General features: G+C 35.2%; 1 protein-coding gene across 6 annotated transcripts in view; it reads left to right on the top strand.

Moving 5' to 3' along the window:
* The window catches only part of rhea (Talin_middle and talin-RS domain-containing protein rhea), a 63,506-nt gene that overhangs the window by 21,734 nt on the left and 27,782 nt on the right, over positions 1 to 13,990 (top strand). For all 6 annotated transcript variants that reach the window (XR_011397215.1, XM_014233327.3, XM_036360532.2 and 3 more), the window contains one exon: positions 3,223 to 3,325. The gene's annotated coding sequence lies outside the window, so the exon portion shown is untranslated. The remainder of the gene's footprint in view (positions 1 to 3,222; positions 3,326 to 13,990) is intronic.

The raw sequence follows: 13,990 nt of genomic DNA, 5'->3' as shown, positions 1-13,990 counted from the left end.
ATAAACTAAGCTAAATTTCGTAAAGATATGTATTTTCCAAAATAAAAACTTTTCTCTTTTTAATCGATATTTTCTAACATATGTAAGTATCAACTCTGTTACGAAATTTAAATGCAAGCGTATCTAATATTCGACTGCACACAAGCTTAGCTCTTCTTCATTCATTATTTATGTTTTTAACGGCTTTTACACGTCATTATATCATTAATAAATAATTTTAACGTTTTCTCTGCTAATAAAAGCCGACGTATCAAATAAATGCTTTGAATATATTAACTTTGTAAGCACGTAGTATATCTACCGTTATGATATGTTACATGTCCATACATATGACCACACATATTTCTAATAATAAATAACTGCAATGGAAAGTCATTAGCGTGTGATGATTTTGACATATTGTAAACATGCCAAAGTTTGGTCGCTCAGTTTCACTTTCTTGTGTGGGGCATGTAACTTTTTCATACTTGGAGCGTACTACACCATAATGCAACACTTCGTTAGCTTTTACGCCTACACACACACGGTGATGCACATATATACATATATCTAGATTTATGTATATAATAATATATAATAATCGTGACATTGTTTACATCCGCCGAATTGATAGACAGACATTGTGGCCGACCCACACGACAGCTATGCGCCACTTGCTATGATTATAGATACGAGCGCTTACACATAAACATACATACATATATTATAGAATATGTGCATTCTCATAAAGCAATCAACAATATTTATAGTGCAAGCAAGGTGCTACTGCATGCCGGCTGAGTAATTTCACGCTGGCCGCTTTCAATGCGCGGCCAATTTGTGCGCCGACAGAGAGCAACAAACGGTAACAAAGGTATACACGCGGTTATGTATGTGCATACAAAGTGTGTTGATGGCCTTAAATGGGCCAAATGCCTTTGCACCTACACTATGGCGGCTAATTCGGCTTCAAGTCGCCATAACCAACACACATATGGTATATACCTTCTGACAGACAGATATATTGCAGCTATTCTTTGTATATGCATTGTATATGGTACATATGTATATAGGTATATGTATATAAATATACTCTTATATTAAGTGCATTTTGTAATTGTGTGCTGTCGTGCTTTCGGCACGTGGCACAAGCTACATGGTCTTGCATCTCCTAGTCGCTTGCAACATAGGCGCATTATACTCCAAACTAACTCTGCTTAGGAGTTCGTATGCTGCTTGTACGTGTTCGTAATTATTCGCACTCGTACGCTTCGATCCGTTCCCTATATGTGTGGCAATGGCAGTCTTCTGCTTATTGTGCAGCATCGGTGTGTCGACTATGCATTTCATAGAGTTCTTGCAAGAGCTCTTGCCTCTTCGTCGTGGCAGTTTTAACACCAAAGCTGGTCGCCATCGGTTTTTTTCTAATTAAGGCCCTGAGTGGCATTCCTGCACTTTAGAGGTTGAGGCAGACAACTTTGACGTAGCCGTTTGCCTTCAAATGGCAAAGTTGTTGTGGGGCATCCGACATTGCGTTTGGGAGAAAAAGAAATTGTTTACATTTACACTGTGAGAAATGTGGATAGGGCTGCTGAACCAATACAAGCAATTTTGAATACACTTGTTATAAGCCTCGGCTGTGATGGTCTTCAGTGCCTTCCCGAATTTTGGCATTTTTGGTTTCGCCTTATTTTTGGAGCGCCTTTCGCTAGGGGTTTCAACACTGTCTCGTCACCGATAAAGATGCGTTTAATGAATGTAAGATCCTGAGCTGCGTTGTCAAGCTTCTCTCGTCGCATCATAAACAAACAGCTGGAGATCAAACTTCAAACTAACATAAAAGTAGGTTGTACCAATATTAGAAAACAAATTTAATCGCTTCGGCATGCGCGGTCAGAAATTGTGGTTCCTCTCTCTGGGAAACTGAGTTTAATCCTTACACGTTCCACTCATCACTAAGAAAAGTACTGACAACTTTCAAACTCTGAATTCGATGTTGAAAAGATAAATGCGAAGCTGGTTGAAGACGTTTAAAGTAAACATTCTAAGTAACAGTTTCTGGGTTCGGAATTATTGTGGACCCGACACTATACTTGGTTGAGTTACAGAATTCGAAAAGTTTGAACATACGAAGTAGAAAACACTTAAGTCTTTGAAATCGACAGTGGGACGAAAAACGACTTTTTCTGCTGTTCAAAATGGCAACAGGCTCAATAACAAGGTACTTAATGAGCTTTAATATATATTATATTTCAAGTAGAGATTACAGAGTTACGGAGAAATTTCAGATCGATATCTTTAACTGAGGGAATTAGTTCGCGTATATACAGGCAGACAGATATGGCTCACGACGTTTCTTTCTGGGTGTTACAAAGTGTAGCAAATTTAATATACCATGTTCAGAGTATAAAAAACATTAGTTCTATCAGTCCCTAACTTTTCTCAGATTGAGATGGAATAATCTCTATTACGGAATTACAATACATTTTTTTTTTAATTTTAGGACCTCAAAAATACAAAATCTCTTAAAGTATATAAAAATTTAGGGTGACTGGTATGACTACGGCGGCAATTTAAAGGCTTGCTGAGGTATACAGGAAAATCTATCTGAATGTTTCATATTTTAATACTCCTATAAATCCTGTCAAAATTGTTGGGAGCTCAAATAAACTTTTTTTATGGCAAACTACATGTTTTAGAGATATTTAACTTAATTTTTATCAACAAAGTGATCAGTAAATTTAAGTTTAACACGTGTCGTGAAGTTCCAAAAGACTATCTCCCTGTGTAGCTTACCTTGATATTGTGCGTCGTTTGATCTTCAAGAAAAGCCTCAATGGGAAAACTTGAATCCACCGATTTGGTGTTTGAAATGTGACTGCAATATACAGACATACATATGTATATACTTAAGACATTAGCGAAGAAGTGCAATAGCGCCAAAGCGGTTTATCTCCGCAATTCACAGCTTATACGGTTCCAAAGCTACAAAGTTGCGGTAGCAGAAACCGCACGGCCAATGCCTCACTGACATTGCTGGCCTGGTTTGCTGTTTGGTTAAGGTTTTCTCCTATGGGTGTGAATATATTTAGCAAGTGTGATATGGAGCAATCGAAGCAAATGGAATTCAATATGGAAAACGCATTTCTCGCAATACTTTTCTTTTACTTTTATTATTTTTACATGAGCAGATCAGTTGCTTGTTTCGCTTTAATTAATTTCTTCGTTAATTTTTTCTTACAGATTCCTCACATCGAAAGTTAACAAAGATAATCAAACGAACGACAAAAATATCGCCATTTTTTACAACAATTTACGAAATTTATACCTTTTTGCTTAAAACAAGGTAAGTACAATAATGTTAACTTTGACTCTTAATTACAATAATTTGTAACTATTTTATTAAAAATTAGCATCTGTAATTTATAAATATATGTAAAACCCTTCAAAACTACGAAAGATTCCATACAACAGATTAATTCAGATAGTAGTTTAGTTTATATGGCAACTATAGACAATAGTGGTGTGATCTAGACAATTTCTTCGGTGGTTGTACCCTTGCTTTGGACAATAAGCCATGAATAAAATTTCGTGAAGATATCTTGTCAAATAAACAAGTTTTCCATACACTGACTTAATTCCAATCGTTCAGTTTGTATGACAGCTATATATTATAGTGGTTCGATATCGGCGGTTCCGCAATATAAGCAGCTTTTTTGGGAGAGAGACGTGTGCGAAATTTCATCGATTTCTCAAAAACTGAGAGGCTAGTTCGCGTATATACAGACAGAGAGACGGTGAGATATGGGTAAATGGACTATGTTCGTCATGCTCATCAATACCCTATATACTATATTTTATAGAGTCTCGAACGCTCCCTTCTAGGTGTTACTAGCTTTGTGGCCAACTACCTAAATATATCCTGTTTAGTCTATAAAAAGAAAACGTTGCTTACAATTAGGCGCATAATATAGTTGTTAACACCTCTACTATCGCTTACCTGATGCTTAAATAATGAAATGTCAAATGATTTCTAATATAGGTTTTTCGCCATTTGGTGTCATGAAAAAATTTATTTTTGGTTAATTAGTTTCACATAATGGGTTAAAACATGGGAGTTATCGTATAATAGATCTTAATATACATATAAAGGCTTAGTTTTGATTGAGTGTTTTTACAGACTTCTAGGAAGCTATGTTTATTCGAAGACTAAATTCTTCTACAAATATTGAGCATATCTTAAGGCTCAGCATTGTTGGCTGCCGGTGCATTTTCTTTTTATATATATATAAACACTCGACTTAATCGTCTTGGAAACAAATTTTCGATCGATATAATCGCTATTGTCTGCTACATTGATTCTGGAAATTTTCAGTAACTAAATAATTGTAGAAAACTATAAATCGGGTGGAACAGGTATGTTGAAATTTTACAAGAAGGATGGAGAGAGAGAGAGTTGCGCTAGATTGCGAACAGAGCAAACTTACGTCTAGAGTTTGTATATAAAAGTGTCGATATAAAAGTATTCCTATAGAACTTTTTCACCGTTTTTATTCACTTAAAACTCGATTTTAGGGGAACAATTTTTCAAATCGATCAACATTTTTTTAGATCTTTTTGAATTTTTTTTTCTATAAATAACAATGAAATAAATTTGTTATTATTATTTTAATACATTTCTTTTGTGGAATCCAATTTTGACAATAATGTTTCTACGAAAAATACGGAAAAATTAACAAACAAAAAAAATTCCAACAAAAAGTCGTTGCAGGAGTCTAAGTCGAACTTCAGTGTTTCAAAATAATCCTTCAGACAAAAAAAGTTTTTTGAAACTGTTCCTTGTGAAATTTGATTAAGTAAGCCAAATAAAATAAATTTTAAACATCTTTGTCAAATATATGACCAAAATTTTAAACCAAAGGATTAGTCAAAAATTTACTTTCATGTTACAACTACAACAATTAGATGTGGCAAGCCATAAAAAGTGTAATATTTTCATAACATAAAACATAGTATCATCATAGCTTATATTTAATACACTTGTAAGTTGTGCTTGTACGGAAATCGTGTTGAAATTATTATAACTGTAACTAACGGCTTTCATATTACATTGGTAGGTGCTTAATCTATTTCTTACATTCACACATAACTATAAATATTTATTGACGCATGTACGAGTGAGTATATCCAAACGAGAAGAATAGCACAAAAGAATTGTAGACTAGGCAACTGAATGATGAAGAAAGGATAGGTATTTACATATACACATACATACATACTCATGTATAGAATCACACAAAGGCTCCATGTTGTCGCAGCTTCGTGACATTTTGTCCTTTCAGCATTGCGCAAACAACATGAAAACGCTCGCACAGTGAAATGCTCCTACGGCTCACACACACACACGCAAAAATGTGGTCTTCACACACACGCACACACACGAACACATACAATATAATGCGGATAGCGAAGCTTGTATTTAACTCGCAGACAAAATGGTCGCTAGGCGCCACACTGTCGCGCCAGTTGAGATTTCATGGCGGCTGCTGTGTACCGTTGGCAAGTGCAATACCAACGCATACACACACATTCGCTCATATACATACATGTGGTTGTATTGCTGTGTGATGAGTGTGATATCCTGCCATTCGCTGGCGCTCTTGATAGATTTTACAATTTTTTTTATGAGCAATATGACTACTTTTCGAGCGTGTGAGTGTATGAGTGAACCCGAATGGGCGTGTGTGTGTTTGAATTTGCCACTTTTATGTTATACGACTATTGGCATTCTACTAACGCGACGCTTGCACTGCTGTAATTAAACAGTTGTACAAAAACGATTAATTGCATTTCTTCAATGATTTACCGTTTTATTTCACGATTAGACTAAAATAAGTCTTCGGCAAAACTATTTACTCAAATGTAATCTTTTTTTTAATTAGCTAAATACCACAGGGTGTTTTAATTGTTTTAGCTGTCGTATCATTGCATTTAGGGGCGATTTTAACGTTTAAAAGGATCATGTGAGTTGTAATGGTCTTTCACATAGCTAAAAATTACTTAGCTTATAGTTTACGTTATTGTGGCTAATCCACAATCGGAGCTCACATTTAGCGAATTTCCATCCGATTCTTTGTTCGACAAAACATGCTGACTCCATCACCAATCTGCTAAGCCAACTATTTTCAATGGCAGATAATTCTAGCTTGCTCTAGAGCCAAAATTCTTTAATACTGGCGTACCAAAAACAAGGATGTTTATTATTTTCAGACAGCATTAATGAATTAGACGAATTTTTTACTTACCATATAGATACTAATCGGTCAGGTACCAGTCTGAACATTTGTTTTTAGATCTTACAATAAGCAAGAAGTGTAATAAATAAATTTGTGTCCCTAATAAATTTTTTTTAACGTTTTTTCGATTTCTATTGTACCTATGTATGGCCTCAAGGACGATACACCGTTTAGCGTGATCTTTTAACTATTTGGTACTATTGTTGCAGCACTGGTCTTTTGCTATAAAATATGCCTAAATTTCAGTGATTTCTTTTCAGCAAGCTTTTCATGAGGTCAGAATTCAAGAACAAATCTTTGGAGACCAGATCCGGAAGATGCGAAAGCATTCCGAAGCAATTTAATAATTAGTAGGCTGGTTGTGTCCAGTTCCTAGGATTTGTTGCTCGTTTTCATTGGTTTGAGACTCACTGCATTGTGTGAATTGTGAGCTCATTTGCCGACGCACTTTGCACAGAGCTTTCACGTACTCAAATATTCATGAACGATGTTTTAGAGTGTAAGCTGTCTCTAGCGATTATCTATGGTAGATCCAGTTTGGAAGAAGAGTAGCCATCGAAGCCATCTAACGGTAAACCCCGGAAGCAAGCTGTTTTAGATGTTGTACATCATCGGCATATTGCAGGAATGATTTTATGATTTTACTGAAAGACGGTCTCGCTTAATGCAAATGAGTGCAGGGTTGGTTTCAGCAAAAGTTGGCGTTCTATTGTAGTCCGGAGTGTGGTGTCTGTTGTTTTTTGAAGATTCTATATCTGCGCCCCACTAGTTCCATACAACCAGATTGGAGCTTATTAACGGTTATCTCTTTATTACCGACTTAATAAGTGCCTCTATTGCAAATACATCTTATATCTATTACCGATTTGCTTAGTCGGGGCTTAATTAGATCTTCGTGCAGTAACATTAATCATTCTTCACTTAAGATTGCCAGCGAGTGAGCTAAAAAAGTGTTCGAGTTAGACAAATAGCATTTTCATGTTTTATGATGAAAATACGCACGACTATTTACTTTAATTAAATGTGTTCACACTGCACGACGATTCCTTCGCAAATTGCATGCAATATTGGCATCCTGTTGAGCCCTACACAGCCGGCTGAAACATGATTTCGCTACTTTTTTATACTCTTGCAACATGTTGCTACAGAGTATAATAGTTTTGTTCATGTAACGGTTGTTTGTATCACCTACAGATAATCGAGCTAGATATAGGGTTATGTATATATTATATATATAAATAATCAGGCTGATAAGACGAGTTTTCTGTCTGTCCGCCGTCCATCCGTCCGTCGGTACAAGGGATAACTTGAGTAAAAACTAAGATATAAACCATAACTAAGCACTAAATTCAGATATAAAACTGTAATGGTACTGGGGATCGTAGTAGCAAGGGAAACCTGTGGGCTAAAAATTACATATCTCTTAAAGCACTAAAGCTACAATAATCAAATTCGTGTAGAACAGTTCTTATAAGAACTGCTACCGACAGCGTGAAAATATCCGTCAGTCTAAAAGTATGTTATTGAAATTCGGGAAAAATATTTTCTTGATAATAATATATCATTGTGTAAAAAAAGTGTTGAATCGGATCAATACTTGCCCCCATATACCTAATATAAGGATTTTTGAACATCCAGTTGACTTTATACCACATATATCGGCAAATATGGGAGTAATTTAAGTGAAATTGAGAGAGCCAATTTTTCTAATAGTCCTATAATAATGATTTCCGACTTTCCACCTGACTTTTAACTGTTTAGGTTGGCCAATGTGGGTGCAAAATGGACACGTTTTCTTAAAAGTTATAAAATTATATTAATGGTTTGGCGCTCAATATAAATGAAATTGATCTTGGTCTAAATCTCATAACCCTAATATAATGAATTTCGATCCTTTGGTGGACATCAACTCAATACATTAATTTGAGCCTCTTCGGTTGAGTTTATATCACATATATCTCATTTGAGGATGACTTAAGTACAATTTTCGCTGACGGGAAGTAAAATATAGTTATAAAACTAAGGTCATAGACTTTCAAAATAAGTTAATATGATACCAAATTTGATTGTAATCCCTTCACGGTTACGTCGAACAATGAAGTAGAATCCTTCCGTTACCTATTTTAATATTGCCAACACCTGGAGGTATTTAGCCGGCTTTGTTACTTGAAACTAGCATGTGTATGAAATGTTCGGTAGCCCCCGAACTTAGCGCTTCCTTACTTGTTTTAATATGATAATGTCGAGTTCACAACATTTCATTTTTTCTCCACTGAAATATGCTTTATAAAAAACAACAATTTCGCTCGTTAGCTTGTTAGATCGCTAGCGCGATTGCCTGCTTGGCTTGTGGGCCGCTTACACGGTGCACATCCCGTCCCGGTGGGTGGCAAGTGCTGCGTTGTCATTGAGTTTGCGAGTATGCTGCATAAACAAGAGTTATAGCGACGGAGTTTTAGCTTAACCTTGCTGCGGTGCATTTACTCTAATGTGGCAATTGTTGTTGTTTTCGTTGTTGATGTTGTTGTTGTTGTTGATGTTGCGGTTGTTGTTGTGCCTCTTCAATGTACGCAAATTAACTTAATCGCTGAAATCAGTTTGTTAGCATTAATTGTATTCTACAAAGATTCTTCGTTATCTCGGTGCGTATGTGTTTGTAGTATGTTGCAGTATACGACTATGTATTTATGAAGATATGTATATGTATATATAGGCATGTCTGTATGTTAGCATGTAAGCGCAGTTATTGACGCAGCATTTTAAGTGACGTTGTTAATTAAAAATCAAAGCCTACATCCAGGCGCAGCAACGCATAATCTGCATAGCGGTATACTTATAGGCGTAAAAACATCTATAAGTATATATGTACAGACATACTAATATATAGATACTTGTTTTTGCCATCTCCATGTATTGTATGTATATTGCGAAGTAAATATGTACTTATATACTGAAAGATATATAATTATACACTTAAGAGGTTATATTCACTTTCAAGTCAAAAAAAAGCCTTTCTTCTTGAATTATTTTTGAAGAGGCATTTTATTTAGTAAACAAATAAGAATAATGTACATTTATAGAATTTAATGTTGAAAAATGTCGGATTCAATTCATCCCGTAACCGATCTCCAAGAGATCCCCCAAAATCCTTCCCTCAGCAGTCGGGTCTAAGTAATGGGAACGGACTCGGATTTTTATCCGGCCAAGTACCGTCAACTCGACACAACTCCTCGAAATTACCTCTAGAATGTTGGAACAACAACTGTCTGGCGGCGAAGAAGATTTTTCTGTTTAAAACTGTCTCAAATCCAAAAACCCAAAAAATATATTATTACAAGTAATGATCGAACGACTAGTCAAAATTGTAATTTTTGACAAAATGGCGGCTTTCAAAAAAAAAAAAAAGTTTTTTGTGAAAAAATTTACACTTTAAAATGGTTTAAAAAATCGTTAATAATTTTCAAATATATTTTAAGGACGTGTGAGATTTTCAAGTTGATCGATCCAGCCTTCAAATTTTCGGAGAATATTTTTAAATACATACATACATAAATATATATTCGATATATTATATATTAGCAAAAAATCAATTTCTTGAAATTCACAAGTGGTTAAGTGGTTATATACTTAAGTAAATGCATACACATTTACAAAAATATGTATATATCGAAGTAAATATATATATATATATATATAAATATAATTTCATATACATGTGTACGTACATATATGGTACATATGTATCTGGAAACTTCAGCGCATTTTTTCTCGCAGTCCTACATATTGCTGTTGCCTTCCTCAAACTATATATGGCCAGTGCGATTTTTCGTAGTGGTTGTCGCCTGTCGCGTTTCTATATAATCCAACCCCATGGGTGGTATGATTTTAACGCTTTATATGCATATATGTGTTGTAGTTGTACACCCACCAATTTCGGTCCACCACAAAGACAACCTCCAACCCCATAGCCAGCTGAGTACATATACATATTTACGACTTTGCAACTGCGCAGCGACAGCGCAGCATTATTTCACACTTTTCACCCCTCTGTCATGACTGTCCTGTCTCCTGTGTGTGACTCTTTAGCCGTTTGACTTGCCAGCTTTGTTATTGCCAGCGCTGGTGTGTTGCGCTACTTGCCACTTGTCACCGCACGCGGCCGGCACTTTTTCGCATACGCTGTTTTATTTTTGTTTTTGTATTTTCTTTGAAATTTGTTTGTAAGCGCAATGTTGCGCAGCTTCCGATGGCGCATGCGCCCAACACTGGCGCTGCGACTGGCGCTATATGTGCTGTGCTTGGCCATCACATCAACCATTATCGCCGACGCAATTGCCAAAAGCTTCATCATCGTGAGTGGTGTTGTAGACAGCGCCACCACCACCACCACCGGGTAGCTGCGCGTACCGAGCGTACCCTTCGAACGCTTACGACTTGTGGAATGGCTGAGTTTAGCAGCAGTGGTTCACGATGTGTCGCTGACGGAACACATCATTCTAGGCCTAACCACAGATCGGAAAGGACATCAGCGGCGTGTAGTAGCCAGCTTAGCCAGCCAGCAGCCAGTAGCCAGTAGCCAGCAGCAGCTTCAAACGCGGCCGTGTTATCAACAGCTCAGCTGTGAGAAAGTGCTGGCCGTTCGCTTCAACTCAGTTGTGCTTGCGACCTGCCACGTTACACTTGTCGAAAATGTAACGCTGCGCAAGGAATCAGCGAAAAAAAAAATTACTCGAAATCGAAATTGAGATAAAAAGTTTTTCAAGTTTTACTCTAACGGTTGTGCTCAGCGTTTACACACAGCGAAACGAACACGCGTTTGATACAATTTGTTTATTGTTGTTGTTATTATTAGTATTACGTATTTTAAAATTAACGGTTTTTGCTTCTGAAACAATTTTATTAAATAAAATTCAAACAAGTGCCTTGCGTGCTGCATTTTGGGAGGAATGTAGACGCGAAGAAACACCAAATCGCCTTTAAACATCCAGTGCCTTAGAGACAGACGCAAATGTTTCGGTTTTAACAAAAAAAAAAAAAAATTAACAAATTAAAATTAAATTAAATTAAAAAATTTAAAAAAAAAAATTTTAAAAAAAACATTAAATATACGATTTTTTTTTAAATATTAAAAAACAAATAACGGTAAATATTCGAAAATAATTTCGTTTCGTGTGCCTTAATCGCCGCCATAGCCTTAAAACACACAATCGCTCTTCGAGATTTCGCCGTTACGTGTAACGTGTTTTATTGTCAAGTTTTAAACGTCGCTTTTCCTCAACACATGCGTCACGTTTTAAATATTCGCCCATCGCTTATTGTTGTTACATAAATCTAGTTTTTACCGCAAATGTATACGTTTTAAAAGCTATTGCTGTTGTAATTTTAAAATTGTAATTGTTAAGCATCGTTTGTTGTCGTTATTGCGTTACGAGATTTTAGTTTTTCGGTTCGTTTATTTTCGAAAATAAATTTGTTATACGAAAAATCAACGTTACGACGTGCGTCCGTGTGCGACGTAACGTTGTTGGTGTCACATCACAACGTGCCTCAAACAGTTGTCGGCGATTCGGTCGCGTTGAACGGCCCAGCGCACCCTACGCCGTGGGCCATACGTTCTCCACCAATCGCACGATCGAGCTGCAGTAAACGATTTATAAAATCTTCACACAATTGCCTTGCGTTTTGCCCGATGTGCCTTCACGTTTTTAAAAGTAACAACGAAAACTCAGCAATGAGTTTAAATTGTCCAAAAAGTAAGTAGTGTTGCCAAAAAAATATTTATTTTGAAAAGAAATAAACATTTTTTTAAGTTTCGAACTTTTTTTGAATAATATTTTTATTTGAAAAAAAATTGTCTTAAGAAATTTGATTTTTTCAGTATTGGTTATTTGGTTCTGGGTACTCTTAATATACTTAACACCTAGTGCGACAGCTTAAAACTAGAAAATTTTTGGGATAAAAAAAACAACTACTGTATTAAATGATTTAAAATTTAAAGAGTATATTTAGACATATTTTAAAAATACAAGTTAAAATTAAAAAAAAAAAGTTTAATATTTTTCGAGTTACACGCGGTCTCCTAAAAAACGTCCTCCACCGTTGCAGTGAATCCGGCCTTCCCTGACTTCGACTAGAAGATATTCTCCGTCGATGTATAGAATTTCCACTCTGCATAACTTAACTAAAGTTATAATTTCTAGGAACAACTTTATCGCAGTTCCAGCTCGTCGTTGAAACATTTTTGTAGAACTTTAGAACGTGCCAAATTGGCTTTAAAATTATTTCTAGGTTGAAAAACTTTGCATCTAAACAAATAGATATTATGGTAAATTTGGTGTTGTAGGGATAAACCTCAATAATATTTTCCTTCGTCTTCACAGTGTATCACAAAACCAATTTTGCGCTCTTTTCAAACTAAGCCATAAACTTCTTTACACGTAATAAAGTTGTTCACGTAAGAAGTATTACAATTTTTACTGTCAAAATTCACAAACAGATGTCACTACATTTTAAAAATATAAAAACTTTGGTTTACTAGTTGTCCTAATTGAGTAGATAAGTGATATGAATTATTCAAAAACGTTGATTAGTAATAAATCCAACCCTAATCTGCGCTTTATTCCTTATTGGAGATAAAATAGTATTATTATGACAGCCTGCTTCGGGTGCTGTCATTAATTATGAATATGGTTTTCATATGTATTTTCCAAGTAGCAAACCTTATTAGAAAATCATCAAAAAGGTGTGACAATCATTTTTAACGGATGCGGTTGTTCAATTGAGCTGGATTACTCGTAATTCAATTTACGGTTTAAATAAAAAAATATCGTTAATTGATTATCCATCCAAATTAAAACAGCTTTTAAAGTGTATTGAAACGAAAAATATTGAAAATAATGTATTTTTTTTAAATATTTTTTCAAGTTAAGTGCGGGAAAATTTTTTTTATAATTAAAATACTAGCGATGTTGTAACACAGAACTTATTTCTGACATGAAGTACAAATATAAAAAACTTGAGTTGAATTGTTCGTCGTTGGTTTAAATCTCAATTTCTACAGAGTCCCTAAATTTTTTTTCAAAACTCAGTCTTTGACTCGTCCTTGAGGTGCGCCGTAGTCAAGTTCTTAGAAAGAAACTTCAGCTTCAGGAACTTGAAACCAAAAAAATTATTACTTAATTTTTATAACTATAATATAATATTGTTTGAATATTTGCAAATCAGAGCAAATGGTAGCACTTTAAAAAAGTTTATCATAGTTTTCATGTTAAAAAAAGACTAAAAAATCCATAAAAAATTTCCAGAAAAGCTCGTGCCTAAACATAGGGAGATGATATGTGAATCAGTATAGTTCATAGGTCTTGAATATTTTTAATAGTTGGGTCAGATTCATGCCAAAACTTAAAAAAAAACTACTATCTCATTTAGAGATAAATCTGAGCGATATGAATAGTCAGCGCGTGATCGGGTTTGGTGCTTAATATCTCATAAACCAACATACTTTCGATCAAATCCTTTACAGCGTAAGTTTCTAGTTATGTCAATATTAGACATATGCAAAAAAAAGTTTGTTCAGACCGAGAAGGCACATAGATGACCTATCTCGTTACATGGCTAAATAATTTTTTTTTCAACACATAATTTTTTAGTATTCGAGAAACATTCAGTTAGCTGTTAATCAGCGACCTAATGCTTTATTTTAAGGTTGAAAAATT

Source organism: Bactrocera oleae, chromosome 6 (assembly GCF_042242935.1).
Source record: "Bactrocera oleae isolate idBacOlea1 chromosome 6, idBacOlea1, whole genome shotgun sequence".
NCBI classification, from domain to species: Eukaryota; Metazoa; Arthropoda; class Insecta; order Diptera; family Tephritidae; genus Bactrocera; species Bactrocera oleae.
The sequence above is the reverse complement of the archived record's forward strand: the minus strand, read 5'-3'. Positions and strand labels throughout refer to the sequence as shown.